Below are 25,492 nucleotides of genomic sequence, written 5' to 3'. Positions count from 1 at the left end.
CAGCTGTGACTCTGGTGATGTCACAATTAATTACACCTGTGATTTCCCATCCCCTCCATCTGGGCAACTCACCAACCTAAGTTAGCTGTACAGCAGCTTCTGCAGTTGGAGTTGACACCTGGACAGATGTTCAGCAGCTTGTTTCCAGGTGAGATGCCGACGGAGGCTGCCCTACTCCATGCAGAATAATCACATTGACCATTTTCACCCCAAATACTGTCTCCTGTCGTTGAAACCAAGAGCGAACACTTGCAACCTATGGGTTTCTTGGTGTCCTGGTGAAGATGTTCAGCTTGTTGTAAGAATAGTTCATAATTGATGCTCCTGGTATTTATCACCCTGCTGTGATGTGCTCAGCACATGTGAAGAATAAGTGATACTTCGTTGAATCCTTTTCTCCTGGTTTCTCAACCTGAGTCCCCTGTCTCGGCATACCAGTGTTGACAGGGACGGTTTCCTTGCCTGGCTCTTCGTGCTTTGTGAGCTGCCTTGAGATGAAGACAATGAATGCCAAACTCCCAGACGCAAACAGACAGTGCCTTTTCAGGGTGTGTGCGTTTCGTCCTAGAAGATCGAGTGTTTAAATAGAATAAGCGAAGTCTTAGGGGGCACCTGAAAGTGATCATAAAGATTGAGGCACCGTAATTACAGCTAATGGTTGTATAAGGGCTGCTTGCTAAGTACTTCCCATAGATTAACTCCTTTAATCCTTTCAACAGCATTTTTGTAGATGAAGGCACCTAACTCCAGAAAGGTTAAGTATCTGCCTGAAAGTCACACAGCTAAGGACTAGTGAAGTTGGACTCGGGACTGTAAAAGCCATGCTCTTAACCTATGAGGCTAGGCTGCCTCTGTAATTCTTTTTTCTTTTTTTGAGATGGAGTCTCACTCTGTCGCCCAGGGTAGAGTGCAGTGGTGTGATCTCATCTCACTGCAACCTCCCCCTCCTGGGTTCCAGCAAGTCTTCTGCCTCGGCCTCCCTCGTAGCTGGGATTACAGGAGCCTGCCACCATGTCCAGCTAATTTTCGTTTTTTAAGTAGAGACGGGGTTTTACCATGTTGACCAAGCCGGTCTTGAACTCCTGACCTCAGGTGATCTGCCCACCTCAGCCTCCCAAAGTGCTGGGATTACAGGCATGAGCCACCTCGTCTGGGTAATTTTTGTATTTTTAGTAGAGATGGGGTTTCCTCATTTTGGCCAGGCTGGTCTCCAACTCCTGACCTCAAGCGATCCACCCACCTCGGCCTCCCAAAGTGCTGGGATTACAGGTGTGAGCCGCCGCTTACGGCTGCCTCTGTACTTCTGATTGCTCCAATTGTCATACAGGTGTCTGCAGAGAACGTCTATGCTTCTGTCGTCGTAGGTCCCAGGACCCTGGCTCTTCTCTGCTTCCATCTTCCATCCGGAAACTCCCTACCTCATTCTTGCTTCCCCAGTAAGAGCCACTCCTAGAGCTTGTGCACCTGGGGAACAGACAGAGCTCCTCAAGTCCTCTGCACTTCAGGCTCGACTCACTGGACTGGATCTCCTGCGATTTATCCTTGCCTGAATGGTGCTGGATTGCTCCACCCTTCTGCAAGGTTGTGGGCTGGGGTCCTAGCCCTTGCCCGCTGCCCGGGTCTGCTTGCCTGGTGGTACAGCCTGACTTTTAGAGCACACAGCCTGCTCTTTGTGTGTTTTTTTTTTTTTTTTTTTTTTTTTTTTTTTTTTTTTATGAGATGGAATCTCGCTGTGTTGTCTTGATCTGTTGCCCAGGCTGGAGTACAGTGGCATGATCTCAGCTCACTGCAGCCTCTGCCTCCTGGGTTCAAGTGATTCTCGTGCCTCAAGCCTGGCTAATTTTTTTTGTATTTTTAGCAGAGTTGTGGTTTCACCATCTTGGCCAGGCTGTGCCTAGTGGTGAAGTCTGGGCTGTTAACTTAAATAGTGTATGTCGTATCCATTAAGTAATTTCTCATCTCTCATCCCCTCCCACACTCCTACCTTTCTGAGTCTCCAGTGTCTATGACTTTACTCCCTAGGTGCATATGTACACGTGATTTAGCTCCCAAGGCCCCCTCCTTGCCTTCAGTGGACATCTCCCCCCAGCCTCACTGCAGACTTAGCTCTGTGTTCTTTTAAAAATTAAAAAATATATATATATTTGTTAACATAGTGTATTGCATGTAGCTTAGAAATCAAATAGTACTCTGATTTATTTCACTTAATATAATGGCCTACTGTTCCATTTACCTTGCTGCTGCATTCTTTTTCATGGCTAAGTAGTATTCCATGGTATGTATGTGTGTATGTGATCTGGTCTGGCTGTGTCCCCACCCAAATCTCATCTTGACTTCCCACATGTTATGGGAGGGACCCAGTGGGAGGTAACTGAATCATGGGGCAATTGAATCTTCCCCGTGCTGTTCTTGTGATAGTGCATAAGTCTCACAAGATCTCCTGGTTTTAAAAGAGGGAGTTTCCCTGTGCAAGCCCGCTCTCTGGCTGCCGCCATCCATGTGAGATGCGACTTGCTCCCCCTGTCGTCAGCCATGATTGTGAGGCCCCTCCAGCCATGTGGAATTGTGAGTCCGTTGAACCTCTTACTTTTGTTAATTGTCCAGTCTCGGGTATGTATTTATCCGCACTGTATTTCCAGTGCATGCATGTGTTTACTTTGTCACCTGCTGCAAGGAAGTTCTTTGGATTCCCTGTCTTTCCCAGGCCTGGAGCCTCCGATTCTGGGGCTGCTGTCACTGCTGGTGTCTTTGGAGGGAGGCGTTGAGTCCTTTTTCCTGGACAGGCTAGCAGTAATGCTCTCCTCAGATCCCTGCCTCAGCTCTCCCTTCTGAGTCTGGGGAGGGCACTTCCTAGCCCAGGCCTGTCCGGGTGCCACATGGTTCTGTCCAGCGGCCTGGCCGTCCCGTCCTGCCAGGTGCTGGCTGTCGTCGGTTCTCTGGTGGGGCCAGCCAGGCAGAGCACACAGAGTTGTGGGCACAGTTGTGGTACCGAACGGTAGTGTTGGATTCTCTCAGCCTCCATCGTAGCAATGTTTAGAATCAATCTTCCCATGGGATGACGGCTTCTAAGACTCACCAACCTAGCAGGGATTTCCCAGGAGAAAACTGCTGCTGTCTCGTTTCTGCTTTCTCATTTGGAAACGTTTTCTCCACTTTCCTCTTTGTTTCTCTCTCGTTATTTCTCTCTCTCTCTCTTTTTCTCTCTCTTTCTTTGTCTGTCTGTCTGTCTGTCTCTGCCCTTCCCTCTCTCCTTCCTTCCTTCCTTCCTTCCTTCCTCTTCTTATTTTCTTTTTCTCTCTCTCTCCCTCTCCTTCTCTCCCTGCTTTCCGTCTTCCTTTCCTTTCCTTTATTTCTTTTTCTTTTGCATGGCAGAGTCTTGCTCTGTCACCCAGGCTGGAGTGCAGTGGTGACATCATAGCTCACTGCAGCCTTGAACTCCTGGACTCAAGTGATCCTCCTGCCTCCACCTCCAGAATAGCTGGGACTACACACACAGGACACGATGCCCAGCTAATTTCTAAATACTTTGTAAAACAGTGTCTCACGATGCTGTACAGCAGGCGTCCCCAAACTACGGCCCACAGGCCGCATGCGGCCCCCTGAGGCCATTTTTCCGGCCCCCCGCCGCACTTCAGGAAGGGGCACCTCTTTCATTGGTGGTCAGTGAGAGGAGCACAGTATGTGGCGGCCCTCCAACGGTCTGAGGGACAGTGAACTGGCCCCCTGTGTAAAAAGTTTGGGGACGCCTGCTGTACAGGCTAGTCTTGAACTCCTGGCCTCAAGCGATCCTCCCATCCTCCCACCTCGGCCTCTCAAAATGCTGGGATTTCAGACATCAGCCACTGCCCCGGCCTAAAATATTCTTTTAAATGCATAAATAAAGGATTTGTGGTTAAACTTTTAAATAAAATAAGCAAATAAAAGAAAATTAAATTCACTCGTAATCCCACTGACCCCAGAGATAATCACTGATAACAGTTTCAGGCTGAGCTGTCCCAGAGTCTGCGTTCGTGTGGATGTTACGTGTCTTTGCTCTCTGTTTCTCTCTCTGTTATCCGAGGGTTGCAGGGTCCACTCCTGTATGAACTGCTTTTTTCACTTAATATCCTGTGAATGTTTCTATGTTATTAACTTGGTGCCAAAGTAACTGCGGTTTTTGCCATTACTTTCAATGACAAAAATCATAATTACCCTTGCACCCACCTCATATTACATATTCTCTCACTTCAGCATTTTAAATGAATTCATCATGGTCCATAAATGGGTGTGGCACGGGTTACTTTCGATTTCACTATTGAAAAATATTGTATATCTGTAAGTATTTTCCTAAGAACAAATTCTTTTTTTTTTCTTTTGAGACAGAGTCTGTTGCTCAGACTGGGGTGCTGGGGTGCAGTCTCAGCTCACTGCAAACTCCACTCCAGGGTTCAAATGATTCTCCTGCCTCAGCCTCCCGAGAAGCTGGGATTGCAGGTGCCTGCCACCATTTCTGGCTAGTTATTTTATATATATATATATTTTTTAGTAGAGACGGGGTTTCACCATTTTGGCCAGGCTGGACTTGAACTCCTGACCTCAAGTGATCCTCCCGCCTCGGCCTCTCAGACTGTTGGGATTACAGACGTGAGCCACTGTGTCCGGCTGGATGAATTCTTTGACGAGGAATTATCCGATCCACAATCTGGAGACCTTTCTTCAAGCTTTTTCCTGTTTTCATTTCCAGCAGCAATGAAAAGAGGACTCATTTCTCTGCATCCTCAACCAGTATCTGCTGTTGGCGTTTCTTGAATTGGTTGGTTTGTTTTTAGAGACAGGGTCTCACTGTGGTGTGCTCATGGCTCACTGCAGCTTGAACGCCTGGGCTCCAGACATCCTCCCTTCTCAGCCTCCCAAGTAGCTGGGATGACAGGCACCCACCACCACTCCAGCTAATACTTTATGTTTGTAGAGACAGGATCTTTCTGTGTTTTCCAGGCTCGTCGCAAACTCTCAGGCTCAAGTGACGGTCCCGCCTCGGCCTCTGCTTTTTGAAATTTGACAGTTAAAATGGTTTTGTGTTGGTGTTTTAGCTTGGATTTCTGGGATTATAAGAGAGCACATACATTTTGTTTTCATATACTTACTGGCTGTTTGATTTTTCCTTTTGTGAATTGCACATTGATGTTTTATGTCTGTTTATTGATCGAGGTTTTTAAAAAAATGTTTTCTTAAGAATTGTAGTGGAAAGAATAGCAGCCTTTATTACGTGTTGCAAGTTTTTCTATGTTTGCTGTTTATCCTTTTATTTCTTTAATATTACTTTTAGCTTAGTGTTTATTATTTAAAAAATGTTTTTTTAGTTGCAGGGTCTCACTCTGTCCCTTAGGCTGGAGTGCAGTGGTATGGTCATAGCTCAGTGCTACACTCCTGGGCTGAAGTGATCCTCCTGCCTCAGCCTGCCAAGTAGGTAGGACTGCAGATGTGTGCCACTCTGCCCAGCTAATTATTATTATTATTTTTTGTAGACATGGATCTCACTGTGTTGCCCAGGCTGGTCTTGAACTCCTGGCCTCAAGTGATCCTCTGGCCTCAACCTCCCAAAGTGCTGAGACTATAGGTGTGAGCCACTGTGCCCAGCCTAGAGTTTTCTTTTCTTTTCTTTTTTAAACATTTAACAAAATGTTTAGTATTTTCTTTTAAAAATTTAAGTTTTGGAGTCATGTTTAGACAATTCCTCCCCATCCCTGAGATTACACAAACGTTTACCTCCGCATTCTTTTAAAAATTAAAAAATATGGCTGGGCGCAGTGGCTTATGCCTGTAATCCCAGCGCTTTGAAAGGCCGGGGCGGGCGGATCCCTGGAGGTCGGGAGTTTGAGCCTGGCCAATGTGGTGAAACCCCGTCTCTACTAAAAATACAAAAATCAGCCAGGCGTGGTGGGGGGTGCCTGTCGTTTCATCTACTCAGGAGGCTGAGGCAGGAGAATCACTTGAACCTGGGAGGCGGAGGTTGCAGTGAGCTGAGATCTCACCACTGCTCTCCAGCCTGGGTGACGGAGCGAGACTTTGTCTCAACATAGCTTAGAAATCGCATAGTATTAAATGTCTCTTAACCCGAAGTGGCAGTGCCCTGCTGCCCTGGGAAGGCGTGCTGGAAAGCAGGAGTCAGGGGTAGGCTTGGCTGCTGGAACTCTCGCATCAGGGCGGGGGAGGGTGGCAGGGGGCCCCTGGGTTCTGAGTTGCTGCCCCTCCGTACCCTCAGTGTACACCTCACCCAGCCCTGCGCTGGGCCTGGTGTGTCTTCTTGCTGACTGTTGCCCGCAGGCCCTCGGGAACACAGGCGTGGGGTGGTGTGCTGACGCTGTGGGGGAGGGACGGGGCTCTGTGTGTCTGCCCCGACCCCGGCCTCCTGTGTCATCAGCTCCTCCCAGCGTCCCTCCGTGCGGCTCTCGGGGTCTGAAGCCCGTGGTCTGGCTCATTCCTGGTGTAGACCCACAGTAGGCACAGAATTTGTCACACCTGTGGTTGCCGTCCGCCTTCTTCGTGCCTGCCACGGCTCCTCTGAAATCACCCCCTTCCCTTCCTCTGTTTCCTTGTGGGTTACAAGGGAAAGCCCCCCTGCCTCTCCGTGCTGTATTCTGCTTTCAGCAGTGTTTGCATGAAGAGAGGGGAAAAGTGAGCGAGTCCAGTTTGCCGATTATTAGCCAGAAGTCTAACATATAGTTTCATCGTTAAATTTTTAAATCCGGTCTGGGCACCGTGCCTCACGCATGTAATCCCAGCACTTTAGGGGTGAAGGTGGGAGGATCGCTTGAGCCCAGGAGTTTGAGACCAGCCTGGACAACACAGTGAGACCAAATCTCTACAAAAAATACATAAAAATGAGCCGGGTGGGGTGGCATGCACCTGTAGTCCCAGCTACTCTGGGAGCTGAGTCGGGAACCGTCGCTTGGACCCAGGAGGCATAGGTTGCAGTGAGCTGAGACTGTGTCACTCCACTTTGGCTTGGGTGACACAGTGATACTGTGTCTCAGTTTTTTTCTTTTCTTTTTTTGTGTTTTTGAGATGGAGTTTCACTCTTCTCGCTCAGGCTGGAGTGCAATGGCACGATCTCGGCTCACTGCAACCTCCACCTCCCGGGTTCCAGTGATTCTCCTGACTAGCTGGGATTACGGGTGCCCGCCACCACACCCAGCTAATTTTCTGTTTTTTAGTAGATACAGGCCTTCACCATGTTGGCCAGGCTGGTCTCGAACTTCTGACCTCAGGTGATCCACACATCTCAGCCTCCCAAAGTGCCAGGATCGTAGGCATGAGCTGCCATGCCTGGCCTGCTGTCGCACTTTGATGTAGATGTCACCAGACGCATCAAATGCCCACCACCACGCCACGCCAGCACGTGGCTGAGAGCTGGCACTACTCAAGCTATTATCTAAATGACACCGGGCTGAGGTCAATATTATAACCACTGAAACCAGCATTCCTTTTCTTCCACCCTCTGTTCCTTGTCTACCGACATTAGCACGGCCACATCTAGGCCATTGCCATTGCTATTGAGCAGTCCTTGTTATTAGGTAGTGTCTTGAATGCCAAGAGCTGGATGCATTGTCTTCTTACCATGTACCAGCCTCTGTGCCGTCTCCTGGGTCATCTCGGTGGACGCTCACAGGTGGCTCAGTGAGGCAGGTAGCTCACGACGCCCCCTTGATCCGTGGCAAAACTGAGGCCGAGAAGCCTTGTGCCGCCTAGGGTTTTTCAGAGCCAGGACTGGGTCGGGGCTGTTTGGCTTGAAAACCAGACCAATCAGGCCGGGCGCGGTGGCTCAAGCCTGTAATCCCAGCACTTTGGGAGGCCGAGGCGGGTGGATCACGAGGTCAAGAGATCGAGACCATCCTGGTCAACATGGTGAAACCCCGTCTCTACTAAAAAACACAAAAAATTAGCTGGGCATGGTGGTGCGTGCCTGTAACCCCAGCTACTCAGGAGGCTGAGGCAGGAGAATTGCCTGAACCCAGGAGGCGGAGGTTGCGGTGAGCCGAGATCGCGCCATTGCACTCCAGCCTGGGTAACAAGAGCGAAACTCCGTCTCAAAAAAAAGAAAACCAGACCAATCTACCAGGCTGCTTCTGTCTGTGTATCTAGAGACCCAAGGGTTGCAAAAAGCCTCCTTCCTGAGCAAGTGTTTGAGCAGGACGTTGAAACGGTCAGCTAGTAGCCCTGAGGAGTCAGAGAATGAAGACGTGGAGGGCAGCGTGGGGGCGTCCCTCGGGGATGCCGGCGGGCCCGTGTGACAGGTGCAGTGCTTGGGGAAGACGGGAGCGTGTCCAGGCTTGCCCCGGCCCCGGATGGCCTCGGCGTGGGACGCACAGGTAAGGTTCCTCATTCGAAGTCAGCAGACCTCCCTGGACCTGGGGACGAAGGTCATTTCAGGAGAGAGTGCAGAGCAGATGACTAAATGAGGTTGGCTTTTGGACCTCTTTGGCTTGGAGCAGAGCATGGGACGTGGTCCAGTGCTGTCGTTCTTGGCCGGCTGTGGGACAGGAGGCGACAGTGCACGGTGGGGGACGTCGCGCCGGTGCCTGCTTTTCCTCTCTGTGCCCTTCCCTGCCTGCCACCTCTGATTCATCAGCTTCCCGCCGCGCCCTCCGCCAAGGGCTCCTGAAGGTGGCTTCCCTCCCTCCGTCACGCACGTTGCGTTCCTTGAGTCCCTTGTCACCCACGTGAGCCCCCTCCCCCATTCTTTCTGTGGCGCCTCTGACACCTGCCAGGGTTGTGTCTCCAGGCCACAGGACCTTGTACCAGACCTGTGCTCCGTCGGAAGAGACGGTGCCATTCCTGACTTCCTTGGGACCCTTTTGAGTCTCTTCTAGGCTGCCAGCGGATTGATTTGCACACAGACTGATGTGTATGTTTCAAAGCGTGGCGGCCCTGCCTCAGAATGTGACTTCAGAAAGGTGAATAGGACCCACACAGGCTTCTAGGTTAAGCGAATGCCTTTGGTTCTGTCTCCTGCGTCCGGCTCAAGATGAGTGTTCTGAATAGTCTCCCTCCCTTAGAGCCTCCCCCCAGACCCCCGGCTTAGGTGAGAAAATGAAAAAGGCAGGCTGTCGCCTCTGGAGCTAAACGGCCCGGACTACCACTTACTCACTCTGCAGTTACGAGCAGTTATGTAACTGGCCTGCGCTTCATTTACCCGTCTATAAAATGGGGACAAGGGATAACTGGGACATGACTTACCGTTGCCTAGAATTGCCTAGTACCTGGCACGCCCTCTAAACATGACCACTGTTTTCATGCATGAGTTAGTTGCATGAAATTTCATGCATGAATTTTCCTTTGTGGTACTCGTGTGCATGCCAGATGGGAATGATCCCCAGGGAAGCTTCTAGAATCATGATGACTCCATGAAAGTTCTCCACCTGAGTTTTTATTTTTCTGCCCCCACCGACTTCGAGGTTGTGTTTTGTTCTGGAAATACTGCCAGAGGATGGTAGCTCTGGGGACCGGTCATCTTAGGGCATCTGCAGTGTTTTCATTGCAGTTCTAGGGGGGGCAGCGTCCCTCTTCGTTCATGCGTTCAGCAAGCATTTTCAAATATTCCTTCTACATCTGACATTGGCCTTGATGCTGGGAGGGTATTGCACCCACGGAACCCATGGTTTGGTGGTACTTTGTGGATTTCTTCTTTCTTTCCTTCTCCTTCTCCATCTCCTCTCCCCTCCCCTCCCCTCCCCTGCCCTCCCCTCCCCTCCCCTCCCCTCCCCTGCCCTCCCCTCCCCTCCCCTGCCCTCCCCTGCCCTCCCCTCCCTTTCCCTCCCTTTCCCTCCCTTTCCCTCCCTTTCCCTTCCCTCTTCTTTTCTTTCTCAGAGTCTCACTCTGTGGCCCAGGCTGGAGTGCAGTGGTGCAATCTCAGCGCACTGCAACCTCCTCCTCCCTGGTTCAAGTGATTTCTGTGCCTTGGCCTCCTGAGTAGCTGAAATGATGGGTGCACACTACTACACCTGGCCAATTTTTGTATTTTTAGTAGAGACAGGGTTTTCCATGTCGGCCAGGCCGGCCTCAAACTCTTGTCCTCAAGTGATTCACCTGCCTTGGCCCTCCAGAGTCCTGGGATTACAGGGATGAGCCACTGCACCCAGCCCGACTTCACGGATGTCTGTTTTTTTTTTTTGTTGTTGTTGTTTATTTATTGTACGTCTTGAGCATAGAAAAGCTCTGATTTCTTTTAGCAGATTTCCGTCCATCACCAGGTCTTTATGAAGGTCAGTGAGTGCGACGGTGAACTCACCCTCTTGGGCTGGGTTGTGTTCGTTTTTTTTTTTTTTCTTTTTTGTCTCTGCGTTTTGCTTCTCCCGTCAGGTGGGACCCTCTTGCCAGCAGGTGTCCGGAGGTGACAGCCGTCTTGTATTCATTGTCCTCTGCCCGGCTGTTGGGATGATCTTGTGTCCTGCTGCTGACATCCCGGCTGCCGGCTGCTGTCTGCAGGGCACGAGCGTCTGGTCTGCATTGGGAAGTCTGTGCCCAGCGTCACCTCCCCACACTGCCTGCCCCAGAGGCTCAGCCGGGAGGCGGCCTCCGGTCCCCACTCTGCTGTGTTTGACTCTGCCTAGTTCTCAGGTGGTCGCATTTCCCAGATAAAGTCATACCACAGCTCTTCTGCCAGCTCGTTGAGGGCACAGGCTGCGACTCCTGTGATACCGTCCGCGGATCACAGCACATTAGATGCTAAGGGCCTGCCGCACCCCGCTTCGAATGAACGAACTGACCTCTCCTCCGGCCAGACCCGCTCCAGCCTTCGCGGGGCGTGCCCTCGGCTTTACCGCAGAATGAGAGGAAGCCTCGGGCAGGAGGGACGTGGCCCGTGTCCTCAGTGCTGTAGTCCTATTTCCAAACATTCTCATGCTGTCGACTCAACCATAACACCTAAGTTTCAAACCACTTTTCATCTGAGTGATGGATTGAATGAATCTAATTTACATGCTATTCATTTTCTATTAATTGGCCGAAATGAAGCTGATCTCCAGAGGTCCCGTACCTTTCTGCACGAATCTCTTAAAAGCCTCTTCTGCTGAGATTGGGCTAATTTGAGTTAAAAAAAAAATGATAAAAACTAAAATCCAGAAGTCTGGTTAGGGCTCCTGCTTGGTTTTGTCTGTCTTCAACATTATTTGCTGTCAGCCTGGTTCGTGCTGCGTCCCTCAACCCCAAGTTCACATGTTGAAGCCCTGCCTGCCTCCCTGTGATGGTGTCTGGAGATGGGGCTTGGGCAGTGCCAGCGTAAAGAGTCGGACTCTGTCAAATGAGCCAAATAGGAGTGACCGTGGCCTGTGACACCCCCCTCAGCAGGTCCTGAGAGCGTGTGCCCAAGGCGGTCGGAGCGAAGCTTCCTGTCATACATTATTGGGAGTCCGGAAACATCCATCAGATACATTGAAGAAATACATTGGTTCAGTCCAGAAAGACGGGATAACTCAGAGTGGGGGCTTCCAGGCCACCGGTAACTTTCAACATTTTCTTTTTTTTTTTTAAGCGCAGGAGCGGAAGTTTATTTAAAAGCGTTAGAACAGTAGGGAAGGGAAAGGAGAGAAGAGAAGTGCAGCTTGGAAGAAGGCCGGGTGGGCGGCCGGAGGAGGCGGGGGTGCTGTCAACGCAAACGTTTTCCCATGCACAGTCTGAAGACCTGGGATCAATAGATAGGCAATGTTTAGGTGAAGCGGTTCTTCCGAATTCTCCTAGTGGCGGCCCTTAGAGACAGCAGATGCAGTGGCTGCCTTGAGAGACAAATGTTTCCTATTCAGCTCTTGAAAGACGTGCTAGAGTCTTTCTGAATCTCTTCAGGATTGTGAGGGCCTGGAAGAAGATCCAGCTATGTGAACAGAAACTCTTTACAGATGCAGATTTTCCCCCACAAAGGGCGGCTTTGCAGAGCCATTTCAAAGGCAAAGAGAAACATGTTTTGGGGTAAAATATTACCAGTTTCTTCCTTGTCTTGTAATGCGATGCCAGTGTCAGGTTGGAAAGTAAGTCACAATATATAAGGTTAAAGAAAACCCATCTGATGAGAATTTGCGGTTTGTAGGGCACGACTCCCAGGCCCTTTAGATAGGAATTTGGGTAAGGTAACCTTAGTCCTCAGGAATGAGAGTGGGGCCCTCATGATGGAAATTAGTGCCCTTATAAGTAGAGATACCAGAGAGCTTGTTTTCTCTCTCTCTCTTTCTGTCTCTCCCCCACCATGTGAGGACAGAGCAAGAAGGTGGACGTTTGTAAGCCCACAATTGAGCCCTCATCAGAACCCGACCACGTTGACCTCTTGATCTTAGACTTCCAGCCTTGAGGCTATGAGAAAGTTAACTTCTGTTGTTTAAACCAGCCAGTCTGCAGTGTTTTGTTAGGGTAACCTGAGCACACTAAGCTACTAAAGTGAAAAGTGCTGTTCTAGCGAACTCTGGGCAGTCAGTGTTGGGTGCGGTGTGCAGTTACTTCCCGTAGCTCGTCAAATAATCCCTTACCTTTCACCGTCTTGAGAGAGGCCTCAGCCCACAGGATTCCCCCAAACTTTGCAGAAGGGTGTCTAAGGCTCTCGGTTGGATACAGTGAGCAGCTAGAAATGTGTGGTGGGCTTATTAGCAGGACCCCTTGACAAGGGGATCTTGAAGGAGGTGACATAGAAATTCACCACAATTGAATCCTTCCATATTCAACTTATTAATTAAAAGAGATCAAAACGCCTTAAGGAGGAGCCTTCACAAGCGGTGGAACTTTTTGCGTAATTACTTTCAGAAAGCACAACTCGTAGTCATCTGCCGAAAGCATTCCTGTTGGCCGGCCTGTGCCGGCACCCTTGTGAGGCTGGTGCAGAATCGCTTCCAGCAGGAGCCCTCATCCAGTGACCCGAAGGTCTGCCATCCTCGGCAGTTCTCCGGGGGCCGGTCCCAGTCAAACTCGGAATTGGGATGGGAGGCACGTGTCTGTCCTGGCTGTTAACACGGGCCCTTAAAGGGCTCCAGCAAGGTGCTCTCTCTTTGGAGGCCTGAGCTGCAGACAGCAGCTCACAGGTGAGGCCGCAGGTCACTCCAGCAGTGACCATGAAACGGCCTTGCTGCTGTCCGAGGGCTTCCTGGGGCTTTACTCCCATGTGGAGGACATGCCAGCCAGCCTCTTTCATTTGTAAAATCATTTTAATTTCTTTCTAGCTGTAAAAATGAGCTCACGCCTGTAATCCCAGCACTTTGGGAGGCCGAGGCGGGTGGATCACGAGGTCAGGAGAACGAGACCATTCTGGCCAACATGGTGAAACCCCGTGTCTACTAAAAATACAAAAATTAGCTGGGCGTGGTAGTGCGTGCCTGTAATCCCAGCTACTCGGGAGGCTGAGGCAGGGGAATTGCTTGAAGCTGGGAGGCGGAGGTTGCGGTGAGCTCAGATCGCGCCACTGCACTCCAGCCTGGCGTCTGGTGACAGAGTGAGACTCTGTCTCAAAAAAAAAAAATTAAATAGACCATGGTACTAAGTGTGGAGAGTTTAAACAACTAACTATAAAATGACAGTAAATTCATCACTCAGCAATAACTAGTATTTACATTTTGGTTTATATCCTTTGAAGAACTTTATGTATCTATATAAATATATATGTGGGTGGCTCGGTAGGCCGGGTAATTATATTTATATAGTTGTGATTATGCCCTACATAGGATTTTATGGCCTGACCTAATAAAAGTAATGTCAGAGTAGGATAGTAAAAAACAATATAAGTAGATACACGTAAAAGAGACTCTGGCAGCTAACCTCCCCATGTCAGAGGCAAGCATTTTAAGCCATTTGTCACGTCAATGGTGGATGAAATCACTTCAAGTAAAGTGCCGACTTTTTTTTTTTTATTTTTAATTCATTTTAATTTTGTAGAGATGAGGTCTTGCTATGTTGCCCAGGCTGGCCTGGAACTCCTGGGCTCAAGCGATCCCCTCTTCCCCCCGAGCGCCCCAACACCCTGGCCCCCCAAAGTGCTGGGATTGCAGGCATGAGCCCCCGTGTCCACACTGATGCGGTTTAGAGCATTCACTGGAAATGGGAGCTCTCCACCCTCTCCTTCGAGAGACAGGAAGAACATGGCATCTTTCCCCAAGCATAATCCCGGTCTCTGCCAGTCACAGTTTTATTTTTCCAGTCTGAATTGAATAGCGTTAGTGCTTTAGCTCATATAACTGAAGTCTGTCTTTATTAACTGGAAGCCTTACCTTCGCACCTCCCGGTCTGAATGACGGTGGTTCGTGGCGCGGGCTGAGCACCCCCTCATCTTTCTTTTTCTTTGCAGCTCGTCTTCTGTGTTACTGACTCTTAGAGTGGCCAGTGCTTACATTTGTTCTTTATCTGAAATTTCCATGATTCCCCGATTCATTTCAAATTTAAAACCAAAGATTCTGTGAATGCGATTACTGTGATTATGTAAGTACTACTCACTGTGGAAACAAATGTTATATAATTAATCCCACAACACTGGACTTTTTGTTTTCTTGAGACGGGGTCTTGCCCTGTTGCCCGGGCTGGAGTGCAGTGGCGTGATCATAGCTCACTGCAGCCTCGAACTCCTGGGCCCAAGGGATCCTCTTGCCTCGGCCTCCCAAAGTGTTGGGATTACAGGTGTGAGCCAGCACACCCTACCTAGTCCTGTACCATTTGTAGGAGAAAAGAATAAATAAATTGGAAAGAAGAGTAGAAGAGGGAGGGCGAGCCCGCTCTCGTTGCGTTGATGGGGTATGTGATGTCGATGCTGCTTCTCCTTCTCACCGAGCAAATGCAGTTTCTTTAATGTGCTGCTGCCGGAAGCGGACTTTCTTCCTGCCCTCCGTGGCACTGATGTACAACACATGGTCCCACCGTGGTCTTCTGGGTTCTCACCTCATCGCTAGAATCCGTCTCATGAACTGGATTTCAATTTCTCTCATTTCTTAGATGCCTTTTGCATGTTGCTGAAATAATTCACTGAGTGATTCTTTCAGGTGACGTCCATGAATTGTAAACTTCCTTTCCTTTTTTTTGAGACAGGGTCTCACTCTGTCACCAGGTTGGAGTGCAGCGGCATGATCATAGCTCACTGCAACTTTGAACTCCTGTGCTCAAGGGATCCTTCTGCCTCAGTCTCCCCGGCAACTGGGACTACACATGCATGCCACCAGGCCCACATTCTTTTTGTATTTTTTTTTTTTTTTGAGACCAAGTCTCTGTCTCCAAGGCTGGAGTGTGGTGGCACAATCTTGGCTCACTGCAACCTCTGCCTTCTGGGTTCAAGCGATTCTCATGCCCCAGCCTCTTGAGTAGCTGGGACTACATGTGCCTGCCATCACACCCAGCTAATATTTTGTATTTTTAGTAGAGATGGGGTTTCACTATGTTGGCCAAGCTGGTCTTGAACTCCTCACCTCAAGTGATCTGCCTGCCTCGGCCTCCCAAAGTGCTGGGATCACAGCACCGAGCCACTGTGGTGAGCCACCACACCCGGCCGAACTGTAAACTTTCTAAGTCCCTGTCTTGATTGGATTTGGACTGGGTGTAAATTAATTTTCCCCATGGGGTTCAGACAGCTTGCCCCACTGTGAGCACGTGTCCGATGACGCTGGTGTGAGGTTTAACGTCATGATTGCCGTTTGTTACAGCGCTGTTTGCTCTTTTCTCTAGGGTTTTAGGTACTGTCTCTTTAATTCTGATGTTCTGAAATTTTATGAGGTTTTGGCTGTTTGTGGGTTTTTTTCATTTATGCTGTATAGCAGTTGACAGGCATTTCAACCTGAAACTTCGTCTCATCTGGGAATTTCTCTTCTGTTATTTCTTCTCTGTGGTCTCTGTCCTCTGGTTCTGAAGAGCATCCGCAGTAATTCACTGTGTACACAATTTGAATTTTCTTATTTCATCCGTTTTCTTAACGTTCTTAAATTCCTGATCTCAGACTGTTCTTTTTTTTTTTTTTTTTGTGAAGCAGACTCTCAGCTCTCCCTGAAGCATTACATTAAAATTCTTTTGAGGTCTCTTCTTTTTCTGGAATCATCCTTGCTGTCTCTGGGGTCACCTTTGCTGTCCTGCTTGTGGGTGACGCTGGTTTTCTTCAAGTGTCTGGCAGTCCTTGTTGGGTCACTGGCGTTTCTGAAGGTGACTGTCCGATAAGAGGCAGGTTTTAGCAGCAGCCTTTCTCCCTGAATGACACCCATGCTGCGAACCCTTTTATAGCGGTGGGGTATGTTGACGAGCAGGTTTTATTTTAGGGTTCAAGACTGGGAAGGGGTGAATGGGATGCCTCATGTAAATGCCAGAGGTGGAAGGCCTGGCTCCAGGGGTCAACCTTGGATCTACTCCTTGGGCAGATCACTGCTTGCTTTTTCTTTCTTTCTTTTTTTTAAAAAATACATATTTTATTGTGTTTTAGGCTTTGGGGCACATGTGAAGAACATGCACGTTTGTTGCGTAGGTACACACGTGGCAGTGTGGTTTGCTGCCTTCCTCCCATCACCTGTATCTGGCATCTCTCCCCATGTTATCTCTCCTCAACTCCCCACCCCCCGCTGTCCCTCCCCTAGTTTCCCCCAACAGACCCCAGTGTGTGATGCTCCCCTCCCTGTGTCCATGTGTTCTCATTGTTCAACACCCGCCTATGAGAACATGCGGTGTTTGATTTTCTGCTCTTGTGTCAGTTTGCTGAGAATGATGGTTTCCAGGTTCATCCATGTCCCTACAAAGGACATGAACTCATCGTTTTTGATGGCTGCATAGTATTCCATGATATATATGTGCCACATTTTCCCTGTCCAGTCTATCATTGATGGGCATTTGGGTTGGTTCCAAGTCTTTGCTATTGTGAACAGTGCTGCAATGAACATTCGTGTGCACGTGTCCTTGTAGTAGAACGATTTATAATCCTTTGGGTATATACCCAGTAATGGGATCGCTGGGTCAAATGGAATTTCTATTTCTAGGTCCTTGAGGAATCGCCACACTGTCTTCCACAATGGTTGAACTAATTTACACTCCCACCAGCAGTGTAAAAGTGTTCCTATTTCTCCACATCCTCTCCAGCATCTGTTGGGGAGACAGAGTCTTTGGTCTGTCGCCTAGGCTGGAGTGCAGTGATACAATCACAGCTTACTGCAAACTCTGCCTGCCGGGTTCCAGCGATTCTCCTGCCTCGGCCTTCTGAGTAGCTGGGATTACAGGCATGTGCCACTATGCCCGGCTAATTCTGTATTTTTAGTGGAGATGGGATTTTCACCATGCTGGCCAGGATGGTCTCCAACTCCTGACCTCCAGTGATCCACCCGCCTCAGCCTCCCAAGCCTTCACACTTGGATTCCAGGTGTGAACCCCTGTGCCCGGCCTGCCTGCTTTTAAGAGGATCTTTTTCTAGGGCTGGGAAACCTGACAAACTGATCCAAGTGAAGGGCTTTGACCAGCACCTCCGTCCACCCTGTCTCCAGCGCAGGTCGTGGCGCTGCCGACGGGACTGCACCCTGTGGCCTCGGTGCCCGGTCCTCCACCTAGCTTGCATGCTTCCAGCCTGGCTTCCCTCCACCCAGTCACACCCGTGAACATGGATGAATTCATTCCTGCCCTCCAGGGATCTGCCAGAGTTTTTGGGCCGATGACAGTCTTCCCCTGATACATCAGCCCCAAAACTGGCAGATCCCTGGAGGGGAAATACATATATGTCCATATATATAATTTTGTTTTTGACACGGATTCTCACTCTGTCACCCACGTGGTAGTACAGTGGCCAGATCTCTGCTCACTGCAATCTCCACCTCCCGGGTTCAAGCAATTCTCCTGCCTCAGCCTCCCAAGTAGCTAGGATTACAGGTGTGCGCCACCACGCTGGGCTAATCTTTGTGTTTTCCGGTAGAGATGGGGTTTCGCCATGTTGGCCAGGCTGGTCTCAAACTCCTGACCTCAAGTGATCCACCTGCCTTGGCCTCCCAAAGTGCTGGGATTATAGGCATGAGCCACTGCGACTAGCTATAAATATAACTAAACAAATACAGTTTATACTTAAATATAATAAACGTCTGTGTTTATGCATTTATGCCATTTTGTTCCTCTGTATCACGATCATAATGGAATTTTAGGACAGAGGAGTGTGGTCGGTTTTCCCACTTTAAATATTTTTTAGAGTTAGTGGTATATTATAAAGATTTTCCAATGTCATTAAAATTTGAGTAAGCGTCATTGATCCACAGCGTACTGTGATATGGATGGGCTTTGCTTACTGATTTCTGTATTTTTAGCTGTTCTTTTTTTTCATCATCTTCTTCTTTTTCCCCTTTAAATACAATGCAATGCCTTTTCTTGGTACACAGATCTTTGCCTACATCTCTGGACAGACTAAAAATAAGATAGAGTTACAGGGTCAAAGGGCCAGAACCATTTTTTTTTTTTTTCAGATTTGTGATGCCCAATGGCCACATTGCTTTCTCTGAACTGTTGTTTCGATTGCTGTGAAGTCTCAGTCCCAGTACATTCTCACCAGCATGTGAAAAGCAACTGGAAACCAAAACCCTCCTGCATTGGAAAAGCAGGTAACAAGGTCAGGCATGGTGGCTCAGTCCTGTAATTCCAGCACTTCCGGAGGCCCAGGCAGGAGGATCCCTTGAACCCAGGAGTTTGGGACCAGTTTGGGCAACACAGCAAGACCTCAGTCAGTCTCTCTCTTTCTTTTTTAAAGCAGATAATAGCATCTCTTAAAACACTACAGTTCGTTGGTTCCTTGTGAGATCAAGCATTGTTTGTGCACACTTTATTAGTTTTTGTCTTTCCAGTTTTGTGAATTGTCTGATCGCACAGTCTCTGCGTTCCCTGTTTGCATATTACTTTTATTTATGCTATTTACAATGTTTAGAAGTTTATATTTTTACACTGGCAAGGTGATTCATCTTTTCCTTGTAATTTCTTTGGTTTTACTTAAACTCGGATGTCTCTTAACTATGAAAGATGAGTTAAATATCTCTATGTATTTCACTCTAGGTTTTTTATGTTTATTTTTCTAGTTTTCTCCTTTTAAATAGTCTCTTATTTTGTTCATGTCTTACTGCATTAAGTAGAATTTCTAGGATAATGTTGTGTAATAGCGGAGGTAATGGGCCTCTTGCATTTTTCACGTGTTTTATGGTAATGTCTTTACAGTGATTTTCAAAGGGGAGGGCAAGTAAGGTCTTCTTTCAGGCCGTGAGAAGAAAAGGAGGACATTGTGCTTTACTGATTATCTGCAGTAGAGAATGAGCCTGCAGTTGGCCGTATGCCCTCCGGCCTGGCGTGGAGTGTTTAAGAAAAGGAGAGGGTCTCACACTGAAGTGGTTCCTTCCAGTGACTAGTGACATGAGTGCCTGGTTAGGGGGGTTGGGTGAGTCTGTTTTCCAGCTGCTGATAAAGACATATCCGAGACTGGGCAATTTACAGAAGAAAGGGGTTTAGTTGGACTTACAGTTCTGTGTGGCCGGGGAGGCCTCGGGTGGAGGGTGAGGAGGAGGAAGTCTTGTCTTAATGGATGGTGGCAGGCGAAAAGAGACTTTGTGCAGGGAAACTCCCCACCTTTTTTTTTTTAAATCATCAGCTCTCGAGAGAGACTCATAATTCATTTCCCTCCCATCAGGTCCCTCCCATAACACAGGGGAATTCAAGATGAGATTTTTGGTGGGGACACAGCCAAACCATATCAGGGATTTACAGATAATGCTAATCTGCTTCAACTAGACTAATAGATAATGGGCAAGAGGGTTTACGGAATGTCTCTGAAAAACCCCAGCTTTTGATTATGCTGATCCAGCAGGCCCAAGTAGACCTCAAGACAGTGATCAAGCTGGCATTTTCTTTGCTCCCAAAAGAAGCCCTTTATTGCTGGATGAGTTATAACACTGAGGAGTTGATCAGATTGGACCGAAGTTGGCCAAAACGATTACAACACTTCCAAAAGACAGTTTAAACTGTAGCTCTCTATTCACTGTCGCTGGCCCACGTCTTTGACTTGAGATGGGGGAAATGGCTGCTGGTGGCTTCTGTGCCACCATAAAGGGTGCGTCTTACTTCAGGGCAAAGTTCTTAAAAGAACTGTGTCAGGGCCAGGCGTGGTGGCTCACACCCGTAATCCAAGCACTTTGGAGGCCAAGGCGGGCAGATCACCTGAGGTCGGGAGTTCAAGACCAGCCTGACCAACATGGTGAAACCCCGTCTTTAAAAAAAAAAAAAAAATTGTCAGATGCAAATAAGAGTCGCATGCTTTCTGTCATAAACAGTCAGGTGATCCACATTTTCTGGTCTTTCCTGAGATGGCGGGATGTTGTTAGCCGTACACGCTTAAAAATGACATTTTAACAAAGACTGAGGAAATCACTGCTTCTCAAAGGAACCTCATGCTATGGAAAGAACATTCTTGAAAGTAGATGTTTTTGGAAATGTTTCAACTGTTACGTGATTCTGTAGCTAAAAAAGAAAAAAAATGATGGTGAGTGCACTATCTACAAACTCTACTCTGTAAAGTTCAAAAATCTAGAAAGAGAGCTTTGTCAACTGTGTGAGAAACTTCCAAATGAAGAGATCAAGGGCGTTTCAGACTCGTTTGTTAAAAATATGAAAACGTAACTGCTTTCAGTTTGCAAAATCATTCGTTGATGTTAGGGAAGATGAAACTTTACCAGCCAAATGTCAGCAAAACCTTGGCGTGCTTGTCAGAGGGATTGAAGAATGAGTGTTACGATTTCGTAAATACTGCCAGTGACATTTCTCTTCCATTTGGGTCTGTGTCTCTTACGGAGGTGTATTTTCAGTTACGGCAGACATGAAAATCAAGTCTGGAAATAAACTCAACCCCAAACCAGATCTTCAAATCACTGTATAACAAAGTGCCAAGTCGAGGTTTTCAGTAAGTGTGAATAATATTAAATCATATCGCTTTCACTAAAAAAATCCAATTTCTATCTCTTGAAAGCAAAATTATTCATTTAACCAGTGCTTTAAAATTTATTAGTCTGGAGTTGCATGTGGAATTCTCGTATTTCAGAATGTTATCTATTTATGCTTTCCATATTTGTTTTAATCAACTTGTCAGAGAATTGTTGATTGCTTTTGTTTTGGAGAGCTAGCTCTTTTCAATTTATCTGTTTTCTAATTCGCTGCTTTTATTATTTCCTTTTTTTTCTATTTTCTTGATTTATTTTGTTGTTATATTTTAACTAAGAAGTTAGCACTGAGGACCTAATTTTTTTTCCTCTTTAAGATAAAAACATTTAAATAACAAATTTTTTTTTTCTGAATGCTCCTTTACATTTATAAGTATTGTTTTTGTTATTTAAAAAATAGGTATTGTTTCCATTTTTGTTACTTTAAAGATAGCCTGTGATTATAACTTTAATTTAAACATTGACCTAGGAAATATTTAGGGGAATATATTAACATTTTCAATTTTGGCTTCTATTTTTTTTTGAGACAGAGTCTTGCTCTGTCACCCAGGCTGGAGTGCAGTGGAGCAATCTCAGCTTACTACAACTTCTGCCTCCCGGGTTCAAGCAATTCTCCTGCCTCAGCCTCCTGAGTAGCTGGGATTACAGGCAAAAGCCCGTGATCTGCCCACCTCGGCCTCCTAAAATTCTGGGATTTGAGGATGCCTTTAAAGACTACAACAGTCTTTAAAAATCTGTATTTATTTATTACGTTTTAAGAGACAGAGTCTTGCTCTGTTGCCCAGGCTGGAGTGCAGTGGCAAGATCTTGCTATCGGCAGCCTTCACCTCTTGGGCTCAAACACTCCCCCCACCTCAGTCTCCCAAGTAGCTGAGACTACAGGTGCACACCACCACACCAGGCTCATTTCTAAATTTTCTGTAGAGATGAGGTTTTGCAGTGTTGCCCAGGCTGGTCTCAAACTCTTGGCCTCAGCTTATCCTCCTGCCTCAACCTCCCAAAGTATGGGGATTATGGGTGTAAGCCACTGTGCCCTGCCAGTTTTTCTTTATATTTAAATTATTTTTACTTTACAGTGCTATGATAGGGTACATCGAAGTTTATGACTAATATGCTATCATTTTGAATTTTACCCTTAAACATAAAATGGCTTTCATCATCCTTCACTTGAACTTCACTGTACGTCAGTGGTTTTTAGTTTGAATTGTTTGAAGTGAGAACTTTATTTTCTATTACATTTGACTTAAAATATTTCCTCATCATTTACTTTGTAAACTTCTCTACTCATTTTAATTTAAGTGACTTTCAAGGCAGCGGCAGGAGGTGGAGATAGTGTTTTTGTGGCCATTATTATTCTGAAAGAAACTGAGTCTTACTATTATTATTTTTTTTTGTGGGTATGCTCTGTGGCCCAGGGTGGAGTACAGTGGCATGGTCTCAGCTTACTGCAGTCTCCGCCTCCCAGGTTCAAGTGATCCTTCTGCCTCAGCCTCCTAAGTAGCTGGGATTACAGGTGTGCACCACCACACCTGGCTAACTTTTGTATTTTTAGTAGAGATGGGGTTTCGCCATGTTTGTCAGGCTGGCCTCAAACTCCTGACATTGAGCGATCCACCTGCCTTGGCCTTCCAAAGTGCTGGGTTTATAGGTGTGAGCCACCACTCCCAGCTGGTAACCTGTATTTTCTACCTGGATGCTCAGAGCATTTTTCCTTACCCTTGAAGCTCAAAAATGTCACCTGGAGATCTGCCTCTGTCATTTTCCTAAGCTAACATGGATGCTTTTTCTGCTATCAACATAGAAATGCAGAATCAAATAAAAATATTCAACGTGCCCTTCCCCGGTCATCTGCCTGCTTTCTTATGCATGTATCTGCGTTTCTGCTCTGTCTGGTAGGGCTTGATGTTTGCAGACTACATTTCCAGATTCCCTGGCAGTAGGCATCTGACTGATTTGGCCAAAGGAGACACCAACAGGAAGTGAAAAGGTGGGAAAAGAGAGAGGCTGGAGTATTTTTCCCCATCTCCATCTGCTCTTGACAGATGTCTCCAGCAGTGACCATCTCTCTTTGTGGTTCTTGCTTTGAATTGTGGAGCAGAGCTTTTCCTCTCTCGATTTAGTTCCTCTTGGGCAGCCCCTACCGTGGTGCTAGATGCTTTTGGGAAACTCAACTTTGAGGCTGTGATAATACCACCCTCTCCCTGCGTCCTTCCAGACTAGGGGTGGGAATATGTTTCTGCCATTGCTAATCCCTGTAAAGTGTCTCCGTTAGGCTTTTCCACACTTCCAACAGCTTAGTAGATAGCTGTTTTAAAGCCTCCTGTTGAACTGCTTGATATAGGCTCTGTTTTTCTGGCTAAGCTCTGAGGAATAAAATCCGTTTGGAAAGAAAGGAAGGAAGGAAGGGGAAAGTCAGAGCCCTGGGAGACAGGCGTAGGAGAGGGTACCACTGAGCAGCAGGACCCTCCCAGCCCCCCGAAAAGCTCTGGTCATCTGTTTTCATGTTCATGCAGAGACAAAAGATGTGGTCTTGGACTGGTACAGGCAGGGAATAGGAAATGAGACTCCGATTTCCCAGCCCCTTGGAATTCATGGACTAAATGTTTATGTTCTGCAAAAGTCATATGTTGAAATTCTTTTTTTCTTTTTCTTTTTTTTTTTTTTTGAGACGGAGTCCTGCTCTGTCACACAGGCTGGAGTGCAGTGGAGTGATCTCAGCTCACTGTAACCTCTGCCTCCCAGGTTCAAGTGATTCTCTTGCCTCAGCCTCTCCAGTAGCTGGGACTACAGGCATGCACCACCATGCCCGGCTAATTTTTGTAGTTTTTAGTAGAGACAGGGTTTTACCATGTTGGCCAGGCTGGTCTCAAACTCCTGACCTCAAGTAATCCATCAGCCTTGGCCTCCCAAAGTGCTGGGGTTATAGGTGCGAGCCACTGGGCCTGACCATATGTTGACATTCTTATCGCCAATGTGTTGGTATTAGCAGATAGGGCCTTTGAGAGGTAATTAGGTCATGATGGAGTGGTCCAATCACCTCTCAAAGGCCATATCTGCTAATGAGCAGGAATTAGCAGGCCTCATCTGCTAATGAAGTGGAATCCTCATGAACGTCCCCTTATAAGGGAACGAAGAGACCAGAGCTCTCTTTGCTGTCCACCTTATGGGGACACAATGAGAAGGCCACCTGTAGACCAGGAAGAGGGTCTCCGTCAAGAATTCAATCAAGCTGGCAGCCTGACTTTGGCCTTCCAGGCTTGAGAACCATGAGAAATAAATGTTTGTTGTTTAGGCCACATATTCTGTTATATTAGGTCGGTGTAAGTGTAATTGCCGTTTTTTTGCCATTAAAAGTACTGGTTCGTGCAAGAGTAATGGCAATAACTGCAATGACTCCTGCACAACCTAATAGCGACTTGAATAGACAAAGACACCCCCCTCCTGTAAGTGGGAACTAGACTCAGCCTCACCGCTGGCCTCGCAAAGTAGTAGTGATGCTTATTTCTTCCCAGAGCAATGGCTGCAAAAGAGAGAGGCTACAGTAACAAATCTAAACTCTAAGCCAGCGTTCCAGGGGATGCGCAGTCCAAATGGACACGGCCTGTGTGGTGCAGGCTTCTAAGTTAAGGAATTAATGTGATGACTGGTTCTCAACTGGTGAGACGCCGTGGGTGATGGGTGGGATCTCTGTGAACTCGGACGTCCGAAGGGAAAAGCATCACTTACTGCAAAGCCTGCTGGGTGGGGTTCCTCCCCTCGACAAATGACAGGCCACACTGGAAAACAGCTTGCTCCTAGGAAGATCAGAGCGATACAAAAAGAGAATTAGTGCCTTCAGAAATGGAGATAACAGAATGACGTTCTGAAGAAAAATATGAAATCAGTCAGAAATGGTTAAGAGGGCTGGGCGTGGTGGCTCACACCTGTAATCCCAGCACTTTGGGATGCTAAGGAGGGCAGATCACTTGAGGTCAGGAGTTTGAGACCAGCCTGGCCAACATGGTGAAATCCTGTCTCTACTAAAAACACAAAAATTAGCCAGGTGTCGTGGTGCATACCTGTAATCCCAGCTACTCAAGAGGCTGAGGCAGGAGAACTTCTTGAACTTGGGAGACAGAGGTTGCGGTGAGCCCAGATTGCACCACTGCACTCCAGCCTGGGTGACAAAGTGACTCTCTCTCTCTCTCTCTCTCAAAAAAAAAATGTTTAAAAGGTAAAAGAAAGTATAAGAATCATAATGAAAGATTTATACTCAGTGAAAAATAAGAGGTGTGTTTATAAAAGGACCAAAGTAAACTGCTGGAAATGGAAACTATAGTCATTTAAATGAAAAATTCAGTAGATGGGTTCAACCCAAATTCAGTCAACACTGAAAAAAGAAATTGTAAATTTGCAAATAATTTGAGGAGATTACTTCTAAGCTACACAGCAAGGTAAAAATGTGAGCAATTAAAAAGAGTTTAAGGAACACGGAAAATACTATAACATATCCATCAAGATTTAGTTCAAGAACCAGTAACCCCTCTGGGTATTTTAAGCAGGAAGGGATTTAATATAAGGGATTTGATGCTTGAATGACTGTT

General features: G+C 47.4%; 1 protein-coding gene across 7 annotated transcripts in view; it reads left to right on the top strand.

Annotated features, from left to right (window-relative positions):
* Positions 1-25,492, top strand: part of CALN1 (calneuron 1) — a 611,938-nt gene that overhangs the window by 119,672 nt on the left and 466,774 nt on the right. The window contains exon 1 of one of the 7 annotated variants that reach the window (XM_074390738.1): positions 17,061-18,536. The exons of the other annotated variants lie outside the window; for them this stretch is intronic. The gene's annotated coding sequence lies outside the window, so the exon portion shown is untranslated. Of the gene's footprint in view, positions 1-17,060; positions 18,537-25,492 lie in introns of those variants that run through there. 7 annotated transcript variants of the gene reach the window in all.

The sequence above is a fragment of the Saimiri boliviensis genome, chromosome 20 (assembly GCF_048565385.1).
Source record: "Saimiri boliviensis isolate mSaiBol1 chromosome 20, mSaiBol1.pri, whole genome shotgun sequence".
Taxonomy (NCBI): Eukaryota; Metazoa; Chordata; class Mammalia; order Primates; family Cebidae; genus Saimiri; species Saimiri boliviensis.
Note: the sequence above shows the minus strand (reverse complement) of the source record. Positions and strands in the feature narration are given on the sequence as shown.